Source organism: Cornus florida, unplaced genomic scaffold, assembly GCF_030987335.1.
Source record: "Cornus florida cultivar Cherokee Brave unplaced genomic scaffold, ASM3098733v1 CherokeeBrave_3.0.0_Hap2_Chr03, whole genome shotgun sequence".
Lineage (NCBI taxonomy): Eukaryota > Viridiplantae > Streptophyta > Magnoliopsida > Cornales > Cornaceae > Cornus > Cornus florida.
Window position 1 is genome coordinate 82,585,200 of NW_026775573.1, and position 20,896 is coordinate 82,606,095.

Consider the following 20,896-nt stretch of genomic DNA (forward strand, 5'->3'; position numbering starts at 1 on the left):
ATTAGAATTTTCAACTTGATATAAGCCAACATTCTTCCTTCTACCTAAATTTCTACCATTTTTAGAGGACAAAGATCTATGCATTGAATTCTCACTCATACTTTTATACAATTGTCACACATCATCCTCATGCTTATCAAGATAATACCCACCCATAGATGCATCAACCATACCCTTGTGACTATCCAGTAAACTTTCAAAGAAATAATGAACTAGTTGCCACTTAGATATGTCATGATGTGGGCACTTCCTAAGCAAGTCATTAAACCTTTCCCATGCCTCATGAAACATTTCCCCATCCCCTTGAGAAAATTCACGAATGAAAGTTCTCATAGCATTGGTCTTTGATACCGGGTAGTACTTTTTCAAGAACTCTTGTTGCATTTCTGCCCAAAAAGTTATCGAAAAAGGTCTAAGATTGTTGAACCAATATTTTGCCTTGTCCTTAAGGGTAAAAGGAAAAAGTTTGAGTCTTAACACTTTGATGAGCGCTAAAAAGTACACTTTTAAACCCCTTAAGCTTGAGTGTTCTATGACCTTTATCTATCTTATTTACCCGTTTTAATACTTATTTGTGTTTTTGTCTATTTCAGGTCAATAATGTTAAAATGGGCTAAAAATGGATTCTTAAGGCCTTTTTGGAGTCAAACTAAGTCTTAGTGATGATTCGGAGCAAAAAGAGGCTGATTTGGAGCAAAAGGAGGCCAATGCCGAAAAACTGCCAAGTTGGATCGATCCAACTTTTTCTCTGATCGATCCAACTTCTCTGATCGATCCAACTTTTTCTCTGATCGATCGAACATTGCTGGCAGTGAGCTGTCTTATTTCTTGCACACCCAAAAGTCCACCTATCACATACTACGGGATTAGATATTTTTGGGGCTATATTCCTGACTTAGTGACTAAGAAAAGGACCTTCTATATAAAGGGAAGAAACCCATTTGTAAATAAGCTTTTTATCTTTTTATTTTTACATTGTAATTTATATTTCTCTCTCTAGCAAAGTTAGACATTAGGGTTAGAAGAAAAGAGGGAAGTGGAGGCACATCTCAAGAACCCATCTCTAGACCCACTCTCTCTCCATCTCTAGAGCTTCAAAAAAGAAGAAGAAGAAGAGGAAGAAGAAGATAGAGCCAAATTTGGAGCTCGATTTCATGACCACATCTACCTCCTCCATGATTGGCTGGATCTTCACTTAGGGCTTGGATGAGCCCTAAGTCTTGTGTAATCTAAACCCTTGTATTTCTATTTTTGGGGATTTATATATATATTGTTGTGATTAGTGCTCTAGCCTTATGAATTTCATGAATCTTGGTATATTTCTATGATTTCTATGGTTTAATTCTTCTTATTAATTCTCTAGTTTATTTACATGTCTATGTGTGACTAAATTAGGAATTATTTCTTACATGATTCATATGGATTAATTCTTTCTATTGATTCTTTATTTGATTACATGTTGTCTTATGTGTGATTATTTGGGAATTAATCTCTACACTAGTTTTTCTATATTAATTGCATGTCTATGTGTGGTTGATTGAAAATCTAGTGATGGCTAAGCATGGGGTTTCATTGAATGGGTTTGTCAATTAATTTGATGGTTTATACTTATGCTTGATGGGTTGTTCTACAATTTAATTCATGCTTGTAGGTAGGTAGACAATCTATGCTTGCTTAGATATTCCATGGCTTATTATTGCAAATTCGATGATTCTCTAGATTGATGTGTGCTACAATTGTTGCTACTTAGATGGGTCATGCTTAAAATTGATGGGTTGTGCTACACTTAGTTTAGATAGACAATTCATACATAAATTAGATGGTCCATGCTTAATATTGCAAATTCCATGATTCTCTAGATTGATGTGTGCTACAATTGTTGCTACTTAGATGGGTCATGCTTAAAATTGATGGGTTGTGCTATACTTAGGTTAGGTAGACAATTTATACATAAATTAGATGGTCCATGCTTAATATTGCAATTGGTAGTCGCATTTTGTTCACAACAATGTATTCCCCATTAATGGAAAGCAAGTGATTAATTACATGAGCTTAGTGGTGATTCCAACACCCTAAGACCTCTCTTCATATCTCTTAAATCCCTATCTCTAACTAGTTTACTTGCATTTTAATTTCATTGCACCTTAGTTTAATCAAACCAATCTCTCTCTTTGCAATCTTGTGATACATTAGAGTTGAAGTTAAATTCCAACACGTATAATCCCTTGGGACGATCGCTACTCACTCTTGCTACGTTAGTAGTAGTGTTGGTAGTGGTTTTTATAAATTTAAATTTGACAGAAAAGGCTTTTCTTGAACCACACATTCACTACATCAATTTGGCATGTAGGAACGGCCGTCGTCAAATTTTGGCGCCATTGCCCGGGATTGACGGTTTTGTTGGAATTAAACTAGACAATAGTGTTCATTCGATTGCTTCTATTTTTATTTTATTTTCCATTGTATATTCTTTTCTCTTGTTCTCATTATTATTTGTTCAATTAGGCACTTAACTACAAGGAAGGCAAACTTTGGACCTTGAAGCAATCATTGGAGCTTAAGGCTAAAATTTAAATTTGAAGTTGCTTAAGGACCGTTGTGAGCAATTCTTGGAACTTTTGTAGTTTAATTGTTTCATTTCTTGGCATGCTTGTGATAGCCCTTGTTGAGGCTCATTTTAATTGCTTTATCTTTGTCCAAGCATAGGCCCTTGTTAAGGCCATTATTTGTTGCATTTGGGTTTTAATTGTGAATGGAGGAATTGTTTGATCCAAGTTTGGTGGGAAATTACATCCCTTCACCTTATGCTCCTCCATCATATTTTAATCCTTATGAGATTGAGTCCACTTCATTTCATGCATCATCTTATTATGGACTTGATCACTCATTTAATCCTTCTTATAACTATTAGCCTCTCCCACCATTTTATAAAAAACCAACTCCACCACCTTCTAGGTATTCACCCGGATTTGAAGAAAAAGTATTAGCTTTACTTGATGTGCATATTTCACAAACTCCACTTATTAATTCTCATTCTCAAACTTTAGCCAATCTTGAAGCTCAAGTTAAGCAAATTGTAAGTACTCTTTCTCGTCAAGAGGATGAGGAAGAGGCAAATGAAAAAATGGCAAGAACTTCAATGTATATAGATGAGGATGATGAGAGTGAAGAGGATGAAACAAGTGACCTAATGCTTAGCACTCTATCTTATGTAGAGAAGGAAATGGCAAGTGAGTTAGTGGCTAATCCAATAGAGCATAACATGATTAATGAGGATTTCCTTGTTTTGATTATGATTTTATCTCGGACATTGCTACTCTAGAGAGTGAGGAGACGTTGACCACACTTGAGGTAGGAAAGAAGGAGAAGGAACTTGTTAAAGAGGGCCTTCCTTCTATTATCTCCAAAGACCCTCTTGAGACATGCCTTTTTGAAATATATAAAAATTGTGGTTTTGACTTTGAAAGCTCCAAAAATGAAGTGAACTCTCTAATGGACTCCTTAACCAACTTGGAAGGTAAGGAGATGGTTATTTTTGAAGAAGAGAAAAAGGATGAAGAGAAGGTGTTTCTTAATATTCCAAATGAGTCTTTGAAAGACAATGCCTCACCAATTATCAAAGTGAATGATCCTTTGAATGTGTTTCAAGAACATAACAAAGAGGCAAGCCTAACCATGATTGACTTTGTTTTCGATGAAAGGAACAATATCATCTCTTTCATCTCTTTTCAAGTCATTCTTTTGGAGGATGCTTTCATTGTCATAAGTGAGGCATCAAGTGAGAAAATACAAAAGAGGGTCAATAAGAATGTTTCATATCCAGTTTTTGATTCGTTTGATTAGTGAGTTGACCCAACGTCTTGCTAGAGATGTTAAACACTAGTATTCGTAGAGTTTCAAAACTCTATTCCTCCCTCATTTTTATTTTAAATTTCTTACGATGTCTGCTGGGAACTGTGGTTAGGATTGCATGAGCTTTCATGTTGAAATTGAGCATTTTGCATAAGTTCGATCGATTTCAAATGAGAGTTCGATCGATCGAACTTCATTCCTGCAGCAAACCTGCATCCAAATCACTCTCTGTCTCATCGATCCAAGAAAATATTTAGATCTTAGTTCTCTGTTAGATCGATTAGAAGACCTTCGATCGATCCAAACTCCAAGTTCGATCGATCTTGAGTTCCCACGCTTACAAAATTTTTGAGCTTGCATAAACCTGCATATTTCAGCTCTCTATCCCATCGATCGAAAATATTTCAAGATCGATCCGAAGTTCTTCGATCGATCCAACTTCATCATTGGATCGATCTTAAGTTCCAACACTCAGAAAATTTTTGAACCCAAAAACCTGCATATTTTCACCTCTCTGTCAGATCGATCGAGTATTTTGTCAGATCGATCGAACATGTCTGCAGGTTTTAAAATTTTATTTTTACTTTTACTTTTATTTTTATTTTTTTTTATATTTCAAAAATCCCAAAAATATTTCTTTTATTTTATTTAGTTTATTTTATTTTATTTTATTTTTCATTATAAAAAAAATTCTTTTATTCTATTTTATTTTATTTCCAAAAAAAAAAAAAAAATCCAAAAATATTTTGTTTAACTTTAATTTTTAATTTTGAAAAATAAAAAATAAGGAAATTTATTTCTTTACATTCTTTATTTTCTTGCATTTTTATTTCTTGCCTTTTTTTTTTTTTGTTTGTGTACATATTTGTTTTCTCTAAAAAAAAAAAAAAAAAAAAAAATAGTTTTTCAAATAAGCATTCCGTCTTGTTAGAGACGTTAAACTTAGCACCCACATGACACATTGTGTCATTTATCTCTTGTATCATATATGTTCATTCTTATTTTTATTTCTTTATTTTTCTTGCATTTTGTTTCACTGTACATACTTTCAAAAAAAAAAAAAAATTTACATTCTTTATTTCATTGCATTTTCATTTATTGCATTTTTATTTCTTTGCATTTTATTGTGTGTGTGTGTACATACTTGTTATGTCATAAAAAAAAAAAATTGAAAAACAAAAAGTAAGAAAAATTTGTAAATACTTGCATTGTACATATTATTTTTCATTTCTTGCATTGTACATATTCTTTCATTGCATTTTACCTTCTTTATTTTTCTTTTTATATTTTGTTCATGCATTTTACTCTTCGTTTTTCTTGCATTTTGTATATACTTACTTTCATTAAATGAAAAATATATATATATATATATTCACCATTGTGCCCTTATGTGTAGCCATGCATACTTTATGATTTATTTTGGGCTTGATCTCATATCTCTCTTGCATCTTATGCTATATTACCTTAGAATGCTTGATTATTCTTATCTCATTTGATATTTGATGTGAGTTTGCTAGTGTGGTTATTCAAGTAGGTTGTTGATTCCAAGTTTGAGGGAGACGTCTTTCGAATTGGATCACTACCGAGCTTCATGTCTACATCACCACGGTATACTCTTTCCATCCTTTCCATTGTTCTCACTGCACATTGAGGACAATGTGCAGTTTAAGTTTGGGGGTAAAGTGTCTTGTTGCATTCTACTTAAAGTTGAACTTTAAATGCAAGATTGAGATTTAAGATCCGTGTTAGCGATGATTTTGATCTTTTGAGGACTATATTGCTTAGAATTTAAAAATTGCATGATTTGAGAGTCTAATACTCCATGTATGCCTTGTGGAAGCCATTTAAGAGAAAATTTTCGAAAGATTGATATCTTGCTTGCATTTGTGGTCCACATCATCCTGATTTTGTGATTGTTTTGAGATTTACTCTAGTCTTCTACACTAGCATAGGCGCACACTAGCATTCATTTATGGGGTACATGCTTTGTTGATTATTGAATTGGTTATATCCCAATTGGGCTAGTAGTGCATTGAAAGCTTTCATTCTTGATAAAGGTGGATAACAACCTCTTTTCACTAAGTTGCTGGGATTCTAGCCTCATCAAGCACTGAACTTCTCGCACCGAAAGGTGGAGGGCCCAAACTCTAGGTTAATAATTGAATTCAAAAAAAAAAAAAAAAAAAAAAAAAAAAAAAGAAGTTGCAAAATCAATAAAAAGTGAGGACTTCTCCCAAAAGATGAGAAGTGGAAAATGATTAGATGGAGGTTGTCTTGATTTGTAGCCTAGTTGATTTGAGCTTGTAAGTCCGTAGGGGTGTTTGAATACCTAGTGCCCTAAAGCCGTCTGGTTTGGGAGTCATTGACCTAACGCTCGATCTCATGAATCACTAGAAAGCTTAAGAGATCAACATATTACACCATACTTCCATCTTTGATCCTAAATAATAATAATAAAAATAAAAAATAAAAAATAAAAAATAAAAAATAAAAAGAAAAAGAAAAAAATGAGTGAAAAGAATAAGCACACCTAGTTGAATAAAGTTTTAATAAAAGGTCTACTTTTTATCTTGATGATTAGTACTAAATTTGTATGCTAGTTTGAGGGTAAGGATGTGATTAATTCTTTAGTTGGCTAATATAGCAACATATTTGATGCTGGTCCACTCAAAAGGATTCTAGAGTTGTTTTGATTTGCATGATCATTTTCTTGATGTGTGGAGGACCATATTTGTTTGCTTGATGTTGAGATTTTGGGAGATTGCTTGGAAAGGGTTGAAAAATTACATACTTGAGGTAGTTTTCTCCCAATGCTTGTTTGCATTATTAGTACCTCTTTTGAAAGAATGAGCTTAATGTTTGTGGGTATCATTTCTGAAAACTCTCACGAGACTTCACTCGTCCACTAGGGGTAACCTAGGGGTTTAAAAGGCATGTTGCATGTGCTAAGTGAAATCATGTTCCCTATGAAAGTGGCGCTATCATTTCATTCATTTCTAGTTATAATTGTTTAGTTGTTCATTTCATTTTGTTACTTTGTAGTTCATTGCTAAGGACTAGCAATATTTAAGTTTGGAGGTATGATAAGCACCGAAAAGTACACTTTTAAACCCCTTAAGATTGAGTGTTCTAGGACCTTTATCTATCTTATTTACTCGTTTTAGTACTTATTTGTGTTTTTGTCTATTTCAGGTCAATAATGTTAAAATGAGCTAAAAATGGATTCTTAAGGCCTTTTTGGAGTCAAACTAAGTCTTAGTGATGATCCAGAGCAAAAAGAGGCTGATTTGGAGCAAAAGGAGGCCAATGCCGAAAAACTGCCAAGTTGGATCGATCCAACTTTTTCTCTGATCGATCCAACTTCTCTGATCGATCCAACTTTTTCTCTGATCGATCGAACATTGCTGGTAGCGAGCTGTCTAATTCCGTGCGCGCCCAAAAATCCACTTATCATATAGTACGGGATGAGATATTTTTGGGGCTATATTCCTGACTTAGTGACTAAGAAAAGGACCTTCTATATAAAGGGAAGAGACCCATTTGTAAATAAACTTTTTATCTTTTTATTTTTACATTGTAATTTATATTTCTCTCTCTAGCAAAGTTAGAGATTAGGGTTAGAAGAAAAGAGGGAAATGGAGGCACATCTCAAGAACCCATCTCTAGACCCACTCTCTCTCCATCTCTAGAGCTTCAAAGAAGAAGAAGAAGAAGAGGAAGAAGAAGATGGAGCCATATTTGGAGCTTGATTTCATGACCACATCTACCTCCTCCATGATTGGCTAGATCTACACTTAGGGCTTGGATGAGCCCTAAGTCTTGAGTAATCTAAACCCTTGTATTTCTATTTTTGGGGATTTATATATATATTGTTGTGATTAGTGCTCTAGCCTTGTGAATTTCATGAATCTTGGTATATTTCTATGATTTCTATGGTTTAATTCTTCTTATTAATTCTCTAGTTTATTTACATGTCTATGTGTGATTAAATTAGGAATTATTTCTTACATGATTCATATGGATTAATTCTTTCTATTGATTCTTTATTTGATTACATGTTGTCTTATGTGTGATTATTTTGGAATTAATCTATACACTAGTTTTTCTATATTAATTGCATGTGTATGTGTGGTTGATTGAAAATCTAGTGATGGCTAAGCATGGGGTTTCATTGAATGGGTTTGTCAATTAATTTGATAGTTTATACTTATGCTTGATGGGTTGTTCTACAATTTAATTCATGCTTGTAGGTAAGTAGACAATCTATGCTTGCTTAGATATTCCATGGCTTATTATTGCAAATTCGATGATTCTGTAGATTGATGTGTGCTACAATTGTTGCTACTTAGATGGGTCATGCTTAAAATTGATGGGTTGTGCTACACTTAGTTTAGGTTGACAATTCATACATAAATTAGATGGTCCATGCTTAATATTGCAAATTCCATGATTCTCTAGATTAATGTATGCTACAATTGTTATTACTTAGATGGGTCATGCTTAAAATTGATAGGTTGTGCTACACTTAGTTTAGGTAAACAATTTATACATAAATTAGATGGTCCATGCTTAATATTGCAATTGGTAGTCGCATTTTGTTCACAACAATGTATTCCCCATTAATGGAAAGCAAGTGGTTAATTACATGAGCTTAGTGGTGATTCCAACACCCTAAGACCTCGCTTCATATCTCTTAAATCATTATCTCTAACTTGTTTACTTGCATTTTAATTTCATTGCACCTTAGTTTAATCAAACCAATCTCTCTCTTTGTAATCTTGTGATACATTAGAGTTGAAGTTAAATTCCAACATGGATAATCCCTTGGGACAATCCCTACTCACTCTTGCTACGTTAGTAATAGTGTTGGTAGTGGTTTTTATAAATTTAAATTTGACCCAAAAGGCTTTTCTTGAACCACACTTTCACTACATCAATTTGGCGTGTAGGAACGACCATCATCACACTTCTTCTGGCATGTCCGTGTATTTCACGGTGGAACACACTTCAAGAAACTCATCCAAATGCTTATAAGGTTCTTCACTTGGAAGTCCATGATAGTTGGGAAGCATTTGAATGGTTTATAGTTTAATCTCATGGTGATGTGCTCTAAATGGGGGCAATTGAATGCAAGTAGGTGCATTATATTCATTAGGCACATAATGGTCTCTTAAAGCAATAGAAGGATTCACAACTGGCGGTGCTACTTGAACACCTTGATTGCCTTGCATAATGGGAGGTTGTAGAGCAAAAATTGGCCGAGGCATTCCCAATGGAATTTGGCCTTGTTGTTGTGGTGGAATGCATGGTCTAGGCATGCCTAATGGTACTTGAATATTTTCATGATGCACATTAGGGTGGAGGATGCCTTGTTGGTCTATGTGACCAAGGTCCTCCACATGGTCGTCATTCAATTCCTCCATTGGTAAAATGGAGTGATGAGAACTACCTCTTCCCCTATGATTACGAACAACCGATTCAAGATGCAAATTAGGAGAAACAAGAGTAGGATTTAATGACTTACGACCATGCATGCACTAGCAAAACAAATAACAAGCAAATAACAATCACTTCGCCCCCACAACAAATCAATCAACAAACATTCTCCACATACATTGATCCCATACTCCCATGTTTGAACAATATGCAAAATAAAAGTAAATTGCCTCCACGTCGGCTTATGATTTATCTATGAAATGAAAAACTTACCACCATGCGAGCCGACGATTTAACTAGAGATTAAGTTAGAAAGATCTCACAAAGGGTCCTTAAGCATCTTCAAGTAAACTTTTAAGTTTCAAGCCTTGCTATGCTTACCAAATTATTAGATTTTAGCTCCTTTTTGTGCTTTTGCTTAGCTTCACTTGGCTTCCTTGCTTCTTTTGCTCTTTAATTCCCTTTGCTTCACTCTCTTAACTCAATGCACCTAGCCAATCAAAAACAAACACAATAAGTAACAAAAAAGAAAATAAAGTAAAGACACGATCAAAAGAGTACTAATTCTTATTGGTTTCCAAAACACGGCGTTGCCAATTCAAATCCCTTGCAACGGCGCCAAAAACTTAGTGTGTCGCGGGCACCAACGTCTAAAGATGCGCAAAAGAGTGTGAGTGTACAATATGGCCAAGTTTTAAATTTATAAAAGCCACTACCACCTCTAAGTAAAAATATAGCTAGGTTGAGTAGGGATCGTCCTAGGGATTATAGGCGTGCTTGCAATGGAAACAATGTATAGGGTTAGTAGGTCGAGTGATCAAAAGGTGGTGTGTTTGGTTGATTAGACTACAAACTAAACTAAGCAAGTTCAATGTAAAATAAGCAATTTAAATGAGATTTAGAGAAAACAAGAGAGTGAGGTCTTGGGGCCTAGAGGTCACCACTAAACATCACCATTCTAGACATTCAATGTATAATTAATGAGGGGAAACATGTATTGCAATTTGAGAGTGTGTGATTGATTGTTTCAACAAGCATGGATAACCAATTAAGTATATATTGTCTAAGCAACCTAATGAATAGCACAATACATCAAACTAAGCCATTAATCCTTCCTTTAAGCTCACAATCCAAACACATCACATGGTTAGATAATAATACTACTTGCATTCAAAAGCATGGAACATCAAACAACAAGCATGGATTATCCTCCCATCTAACAACTAAGGTAACTACACTACAACTAAGCTAAGGGCATGAAAATTAAATTAAATAAACTAAGGGAGAGGCACAATCCATTAAGACATGAGTATGAACCTTCAAATAAACCACAATAGTATTCTATTAAGCACTATGCCTTGACAATCTCTAGATCCATAGCATCAACACACATAGATATGCATCAATAACACAAAAACTAGAGATAAACACATGAACATCTATTATAGCATACATAGACATATGGATAGAATGAAATGATCAATTAGAAGTATTAAACCACATAAATCATTGAATAAACAAGATTCATATATAAAATAAGTGTCAAGACATGATTACAGCAGAAATCCCCTCAAAATACAAAGCATTAAAGTCTAGAAGGCATGCTTAGGGCTAACTCTCGCCCCAAGAAGATGTTTAACCACTCATTGAAGTAGTCATCCAACCCTCAAAGGCTATCTCCATGGTAGGAATGATCTCCTTCTTGATGGAACCCTAGAAGAATGGAAGAACTCACAAGAATGTGTCTCTAGCCTCTCCTCCTCTCATTTCTTTCTCTCTAAGAATGTTTCTAAGTATATGTGTAAAAAGTGGCTCAAATCTTTATATAGGTAGCTCAAGTGTCACACCCAATGTTCTGGACTCGTGCACAAGGGCTCCTCCAATGATTACACCATAAGATAACTTTTAATGAGCTGGAATTTGATTTAATTCGCACTTGAGAGGGTTCGATCGATCAAACTTTGTTGAGATCGATCGAACATTGGAGAGATCCATCGAATGCTGTAGAGATCAATCATCCTTGGCGGCGCCTTTTTGAATAAAGACAAATCTCTGAGATATTTTGGGAAAGAGACAAGAGTGGTAAGTGTGGATAAGATCGAATAATTTCGATCGATCTGAGAAATGTTAGATCGATCGAATATAGTGGAATCTTTTAGATAAGGACAAAGGATTGGATTCATCTTGAAGTGTCTAGATCGATGCTGCTCTAATCGATCGAAGGAATGTTGAGATCGATCGAACATGCTGATTTCCACACTTTGCTTCATTTTGCTTCCACTTTGCTCCTTTCTTCCATTCAGCTCGGGATTGCTTCTTTTAAGCTCTTATTTGGCTGAATTAACTTATTTTTGGGATAAGTACCTAAAAAGGGCAATAACATGAAATTAATCTAAGACGGGAAAGTAAGATAGATAAAGGTCCTAGAATACCTAAGCTTAAGGGGTTTAATTATGCACTTTTAAGCGCTCATCAATGTTTTGTAAAAATTACAATATAGGGATGCAATATCATAACTACCAATTACATACACCAAAATAATAAAAATTACATTGCCATTAAAATGAATATAATTACAACATGATTGAACTCAAAACATTACAAATAATGAGGACTATAATGACATCAAATGTCACTTCCTAAATGGTCTACAATGGTGAAGATGAATCGTTCACTATCTCTTTCGAGTCCTGAAATGTTTAAGATAAAAGAACGAGCACCACCGCTCAGTAGAGGATGCCTAAATGACATTTCCTGAAGTCAAATAAGCATAGCACATAACACGTAGAAGCATAGTAAGATGAAAGGGGATCATAAAAGGGATTTCAATCACCATCAACCTTCACACATATACAAACTATGTTCCAATGTCAAATAAATTCCATGCATTATGCGTCCATATCACACACAGACAATCGACTTCAATGCACCCACACCAAAAATATACTAAAGTTGACCGGACTTCGGTACCTCCTTCAGTCCTTATAATTAACTAGTACCGCTGTTAATGGGATACCTTCCCAATACCAATTTTAAGATAATTTTTACTCCACACTTTATAAGACCAAATTCCCTATAACTCCTACACACCACTATACCCACTCACATCATGATATGAACAATGTCATGAGAATGAAGTTTAACATGCTTTCCATTATCACCACTCAAACACACTTACAATAATAAACATAATTTTGTAACAATTTATCAAGAAACCCACATTAGCAACCAAGTCACATAACATTGCATCTCAATGTAGATGATAATTTCATATAATAAAATTTTCATGTAATTATCATGCTAGACAAAGTTTAGCTTACAATTCACAATTTATCCACTTCAAATTAATTACTTACAACATGTAATTAACAACATAACACATAGAGTTTTCCCCAAATTAGAGGTCATATCCACAAAGCCATCATGCTAAAAAACATATAAGTAATATTGACTTCAATTTAAGTAACCATTTAACATGTAATAATCATAGGCAAAACCCTAGAATTCCATTTAACCAAATCATGTAAAATTAAGCATGCTTTTAAAAGGAAAACATTGAATCACTTACAATAACCTAAGATTACACAAGTTAGACAACCCCTACCTCAAGGGTTTAAAACCCTAGCTTGCTCCAAGGTCTGAAACGTCTCCAAAATAGAGTCTACCACCATCAATGTGAAGAGGAATGGAAGGGAAACAACATCCCTCTTGGAGCTACCCCAAAAACCATCAACTTGCCTTGCCAAAATCCCAAGAATGCCTCAATGGTCACAATATACACATTATCTTGTAGATTAAAGCAAGCTTAACAACCTTCCTAACTAATTTCTCTTCCAAATCCCATCTCCAAGGAAACCTAAAACTTCAAATGGCTTAAATGGTGAATATGATGGCTTCAATAGAAAGCTTATGACATATAGGTTCAACTTCTCTTCTAGCACTTTGTCAAAAGTACACTAGAAGGAGCTCAAAATTAAGCTTGAAACAAACAACATTGGTGTATCAATAGAAGGAAAAAGAAGAAGAAGAAGAAAAAGAAGAGAGTGGGGCTGCTAGGTAGAGTAGAGAGATTCAGTAAACAAGGAGGTCTTGGTCCCCTATACCACATGTGTGGTCAAATGGTGGGACCCACTTTTGACTACCAAAAAGCCTAAAATGCCCTCCACTTGTAAATGAATCCCACAATTGTCCTAATCATGTAAATTTTCACATACACCCTCACACATATATCAAATAATATGTTAAACATTTAATAAAGTCCAAAAAAAAATTTCTGAATACCTAAATCCAAGCGTGGGACTCATTCGAGACCTCCCAGACAAAGAATCCGGAAAATACCAAAATGATCCAAAATGCATTTCTAAGAGTTCTAAACTCCAAGAAATGCCCCAAGTTACTCCCAAAACCCTCATGGCACGCTAACCGGTGTATGGCAAGCAAAACGAGGTGCCAAAAAAAGAAAAATAAAAAATCCAAAAAAATTCAGGGCGTCAAAAATAATATAATCAAAATAAACTCGAAAAAAGGAAAAAGATGACACGGTTATCACATGATCTATGTAATAATAACGAGAATACTAATCAATTGTATAACGTTAAATGACCACTTTGCCCTTAGTTTGTCCTCGGGTACGGGTAAGGACCCGGTTGTGTAGCAGTACCACCACTTGTTAGCAAATCGGATCCACCAGATTTGGGTAATTACCTAAAATAGATTGGCAAATAAAAGTATTGTAACAACCCAAAAAAAAAAAAATTAAATAAAAATAAAAATTTCGTCATGACCTCTACAGAGAAAGTCCTACTACGACCTGCTGAAAAACATATAAAATACAATGGTTTCACTTGGCTTCAAAACTAATCTATCCTGTCCCAACGCACAATGCAATAATGTTCTACATGTCATGGTCACTTGCATCAACAATTTAATAGAATACAACATCATTTTTTCCATTCAAATAAGATATATTGCATAGTCTTATATTTTGTCCACAAAATAGAGCCGAAGGCTCATAGTTAAATTTACAGGGCTATGCTAAACACTTTAAATATATATATCAAAATGTTGCTTTACAAAAATGATGGCCCAAGTCTACAAAAGGTCGTTAAAACACACTTCAAGTTTCCCCCTCATGTTTGTAGAGGGATGTCCTCCACCACCTCCTTTCCATGACATGAAAAATGTTAAATATAAGGGGTGAGCAAATTGCTCAGTAGGTGGTGCCTAAGACACACCTCTTGTGACCCCGTGAATCCAAACAATGAATAAAAAAATAGAGAAGCGGGATCATTCCATACCGGGGTAAACATAGCAACAAAATCGATAATCCAAACCACAACTAAATTATGCCGTGCAATGGGATGCGATGTCATGCATATCACTCCCCATTTTTCCAAAACCATTTCTGCTATCATTCCCAAACTGTTAATGTAACCCGTCCCATGGCAGCTCCATGGCAGCACTAGAGAAGGATTGGCTAACTGTCCCTGACCACAAGACAAACTCTAGGACGTCATTTGGGGCCCAGTTAACTCAACCATGCTAGGGCAGTCTCCCTAGTTCTCTCTATGTCACATTAACGCCACAGACCCATAGGCAATCTCCTAGGTGACCGGGTTTTCGCAAACTTTCCATCAAAACATTTTGACTAGGCCACTTGTATACGCCAAAATAATGTAGTGAATATGTGGTTCAAGAAAAGCCTTTTAGGTCAAGTTTAAATTTATAAAAGCCACTACCGCCACTACCACCACTACTACTAACGTAGCAAGAGTGAGTTGGGATCATCCCAAGGGATAATATGTGTTGGAATTTAACTTCGACTCTAGTGGATCACAAGATTGCAAAGGAGAGATTAATTGTTTGATTACACTAAAATTCAATTAATTAAAATGCAATTAAAATAAATTAAGTTGAGATAGGGATTTAAAAGATGAGAAGTGAGGTCTTGGAGTGCATTGGAATCTCCACCAAGCTCGTTCACCAAACCACACACTTTCAACTAATTTGGGGAAAACATTCTTGTGATAAAATGCGACTATCAATTGCAATATTAAGCATGGACCATCAAATTCAATAATGTATTGTCTACCTAACCAACAAATAAACTAAGTGTAGATAACCCATCAATTCTAAGCATGACCCATCAAATTAGTCACAATTGTAGCACACATCAATCTAGAGAATCATGGAATTTGCAAAAACTATAGAATATCAAATCAAGTAAAGATTGTCTACCTACCTATAAACATGAATTAAATTGTAGAACAACCTATCAAGTATAAGTATAATCCATTAAATTAATTGACAAACCCATCTAATAAAACTCATGTCTAGCCATCACTAGATTCTCAATCAACCACACATAGACATGCAATTAATATAGAAAAACTAGTGTAGAGATTAATTCCCAAATAATCACACATAAGACAACATGTAATCACAAAGAGAATCAATAGGAAGAATTAAACCATATGAATCATGTAAGACATAATTCCCAATTTAATCACATATAGACATGTAAATAAACTAGAGATTTAATAGAGAGAATTAAACCATAGAAATCATAGAAATATACCTAGATTCATTTTATTCATAAGGCTAAAACACTAATCACAAGATATTATTCCCCAACAAGTATGAAAAAGATAGATGTTTAGACTACAAACTTGGGGCTCATCCAAGCCCCAAGGAGAAGTCTAGCCAATCATGGAAGAGGTGGGTGTGATCTTGGAACCCTCAAGGGCAATCCCCAAACATGGCTCTATCTTTTTCCTCTTCATCTTTATTAAATTCTAAAGAGAGTGTGTGTATAGATCTAGAGATGTGTTCTTGGAGCCTTAACTCTTCTCTTTTCTTTTAACCCTAATCGCTAACTTTTCTAGAGAGAGAGAACAAAATTATAAGAAAATAAAATTGAAGACTAAAGATATATTACAAAATGGTTCAATTCCTCCTTTATAAAAGGTCCTTGGAGTAGTGAACAAGTCAGAAAATAAGCCCTCAAAATATCTAATCCCGCAGCTATGTGGTAGGTAGAGTTCGGGCACGGGGGAATAAAACAGCTCGCTGCCAGCACATTTTCGATCGATCGAAGAAATCTTTAATCGATCAAAACTTCAATAGATCCAAAATATCTTTGATCAATCGAAGAAATCTTCGATCCATCCAAATTTTCAGCATTTTTTACCTTTTCCGGATTTTTCTGAAATCTTCTAGGAACTTTTGTTTGACTCCAAAAAGGCTGTAATGGACTATTTTTAGCCCGTTTGAACCTTATTGACCTGAAATAGATAAAAACACAAATAAGTACTAAAATGGGAAAATAAAGATAGATGAATGGACTAAAATACCCTCTCTTAGGTGCTAAAATACGTCATATTTGAGCACTCATCACAATTTTCTATTTCAAATCAAATTTTTCCCCTTTTCATGCATGTCATGCATGAATGCATCATGCCTTTCCATGCTATAATTCTTCACATATTCACATTTAAACCACATATCATACTTAAGAGAAATTTATGTAATACATGTACAATGTTTTCATATTATAATTACGGTAATTTAAATACATAAGGCATAGAACAAAATCAATTAAAACATGTTTTTTCACAACACAATAATCAACAACATAGTCATATACATTTAATAACACATAGAGTCATGTATATACACATGAAATTCAAGCATATAAATTCAACTTTAGCATGTCATCTCATACAATTCAAATAGGCAATACACATATGGTCAATTATCACATGATATACAATTATCATACTAAATACACAAGAATTATATAAGCACAAACAATTTTCATGAAATTAAAACATACTATAGCCAAATTTTTAAGGAGAAAATTCACAAAAATCAAAGAATGAGAGTATTAGAGACCCCTACCTCAAGAATTGCAAAAACCCCAATTTGCCCAATCCAAGCCCTAGAATTCAAAATTTCAAAGTGCACCAAACAAGGATTTGGTCTAATCAAATCGTAGATCTCACTGAGATCCTTAATTTGCCTCAATCGGCATCAAAAAACCCTAAGTGATGAAGGAAAAATCAAGGATTTAAGATGGTAAAAGAAAAAAGAAAAAGAAAAAGAGAAAAGAGAGATAGCCGTGAGATTGAGAGAGAAAAGTGAGGCCAGTAATGGTCTCTTGACCATTTAAAAGAAAAGAAATAGTGAGCCCCACCAAAATTTAAATTTTTTTTCTTTTTTTTTTCCCCCCCTCTTATTCTCACTACAATTATATATACATAACTACATAAAACTCACATAAAGCACATTAAATAAAATGTATGAGATACAAATGGATCCAACTAAAATCCCCGTATGCAACAATTCCGGTAGCGGGTCCCACACAGGACTTTTCGGTCCAGAAAACTGAAAAATGCTGAAATGGCAAGCCTTACAGTTCAAAGAGTCCTGAACTCAATGAAATGCCCCAACCAACTCTCGGACACACCCGGCACACCCCATGGTGTCCGGCACGCAAAACGAAAAAAAAACAAAAATGCCCTTGGAAAAACAAAAAATTTCAGAAATTTAAAAATGGTAAAAATTGAAAACATTACAATCTACCCTCCTTAAAAAGATTTCGTCTCGAAATATACCTTCATTATGGAGAAGGCTCACAGCCACACACTTTCCGAGAACACCTCACAAAACCCCGAGACTATAAACTCACTAACATTATTGCCTTTGTCACCGGACGTCACCAGGCAATCAGAAACCACTACCACTAAAACCCAATGCTTACCACCCTATGAGGATACTCATTTCTTACATTTTTGCAACAAAAAATCAACTGGTACGCTCTGCACAATACTCAACTCAAAACGGACATTGGTCTACTCAACACTGCCACGAAAAGCTCCAAAACCCGAAAGAAGAATGGTCGCCCGACCACCGAACATAACAACGTCTAAGCCCAATTCATCCTCTAAAGAAAACACAAGACTCCAAATGAGGAACCCCGTCCATCTCACAATCAAGCTCAACTCAGATCTACACATCTCTATCAGACCAACACTCGCCACTTAACACATAGCTACACCACCACATATCGGTACAAGCAACCACTAACTGCACCATTCAGCAATCATTACACTTAACAACCTCAAGATAACTGAATAATAAATCTTCTAACAACTACATAATCATGAATCACGAAATAAGTAAAGTGCACTATCCTGTACCCAGGACACAAATCCTAAAAACAAAATCTTCAATAATCAATGATCGTACCACAAACCTTTTATCAACCACTTGGTCCTACCTAATACAGCTCATCACCCGAGACCAATCACCTAAATCTACACTATCACACCGACACAACATGAAAAACCGTGCTCTCACTGTTCCTGACAAACTAAAATAATCATGGACCTTTGACCCAACATTGTGCTAAAGATGGACTGACTTAGGAGAAATGATTGGCCAGGCCATTCTCATCATCGATCCGATCTCAACACAGACATCGTTCCTGTCCTCAGGTCTAAACCTCAAACACTACCGCACATAGTCCTCAAAACAACCACGAGATCCACTCTCTAATCAATCCATCGTTTTACATAACCTTAACAACTATACAATCACATAACAGTTATAAAAATCCCAATCACACATAAATCACACAACCCCTAACAAGCTGGAAACAACACGGCACCAAACGTCACAATCATCAATTAGCATAAAAGATCTCTAATCTCCTCATAACACCCATACCAGGTAAACAACTCCATGTCATCATTCGGTTCAATTCTTACATCTTCAAGACATACAATACAACCATCTCATCCTGAAACCTCAAAACCAAAGTCAATCATTCCTATTATTCCTCGATAGAATCGCACATTCACTTTCTCTAATCACAAAATTCTAAGGCAACATCGACACTTATCCTCAAGACACTGCTCGAATCAAATGCATATAGAAACATTTGAGTACATGACACACATCACATCACTTAATCATCCTCAAACTCCCAATTCACGATGCATCCCCTAGCCATCACCATTAGTACTAACATCGGAAACACAATCCCTATTCGGCAACCCGTGCTTCGCATTCTACCAGTCAAAATTACTCTCAGAACAAGCACTACAAAGACCCAAGATCCACCTCCCTCCGTGGAAGTGAGTCAACCCATTCAACCAGGACCTCCACCGATAAACTCTAAGAATGTAACAAACCACGCAGAGGTCCGTCCAACAATGGATGTGCACAACTCCTAAATGGAGAACAAGACTCACGACAAACGATGCCCTTACCAGGACTAGAACAAATAGAAAGGGTAACGAACCCCACTCTCACAAAAGACTGACGACTCGCACCTGAATGCCCCCGACACCCTGTCACACACTACTCACCAATCGTCCAACCATGGACACCCGATCTTACCTGAGATGAAATGAACTCCTTACACACAAAGAGGAGAACCAAATGGAAACACATATGGGACTACAAACACAAATTTAGGCGACCTCGCCACCAATGAACCATCAAATACTACTTGTTGATTCATATTTGATCAAGTGTTTTGCACTTTAAATGTGTTATAACATTGAGGGTATTTCAATCATTACCTCACTGTGTCTTGTTGATGAGAAGGTACAGCATTATCAATAAGTTATCAAGGCTAATTACAGGGTAATGAAGCTTATGGTTTAGCACTTACTGAGTAGCTTCAGCACTTACAGGGTAATGAAGCTCATGGTTCAGCACAGGGTAATAAAGCTTATGGTTCAGCACTTACTAAGTAGCTTCAGCACTTGCTGAGTAGCTTCAGCACTTACAGGGTAATGAAGCTCATGGTTCAGCACATGCTGCAACAAAGTTCTCTTATATATCTATTGAAGGGCATTTCTGTAATTCTGCCAATGGTCTCGAGGGTATCTTGGTTAATTCAAATTGCTGAGATAATGTGAGACTCACTATAAGTGGTGCATTGTATGAAACAGTGTATATTTATTGATTATTCTCAGCATTTCTCTAGTGTATAAAATGTGACAGCTAAGGGGTACTTGTGAAAGTGTACAGTATTGCAAGAATACACCACTGCCACGTGGCATTATGGTCCTGCAGAGAGAAACCAACATTGACCGGTCCTTTACAAGGGTCGCGATACCAACTCAAGCTTGAAGAGTTGTGAATTTAGGAGGTGGCCAAGTTTTACATTTATAGAAAGCCACTACTACCTTTCTCTATATAAAATATAGATAGGGCGAGTAGGGATCGTCCCAAGGGATTAGACGGTGTATCGAATTGTGAAACTATGGTAATTAGGGTTAGTAGGTCGAGTGATCACATAATTGATTGGTTGGTTGATTAAGCTAAATTGAATTCAACTAAATAAAATAATATGAAGTAAACAAGAGAGGGAGAGGTCTTGGGGTGTAGAGATCACCACCAAGCAATACTTTTCTATACTACTAACAAGTGATCAATTGAGGGTAATGGATGTGTTGCAATATGATAAGGGTGTGTGTACATTAGGTTGATTCAATTGGCAAAGATGACAAATCAAGCAAGTATTGTCTAAACATCATGCGAAGAGCACAATATATCTAAACAATAGAGCATATATTGTCTAAACAACATGGGG

The 20,896-nt window shown here is 35.4% G+C and overlaps 1 pseudogene; it reads left to right on the forward strand.

The window, feature by feature from the left end:
- The first annotated feature begins 229 nt into the window (after positions 1–229).
- Positions 230–327, forward strand: LOC132301972 (small nucleolar RNA R71; annotated as a pseudogene).
- Positions 328–20,896: the final 20,569 nt, after the last annotated feature.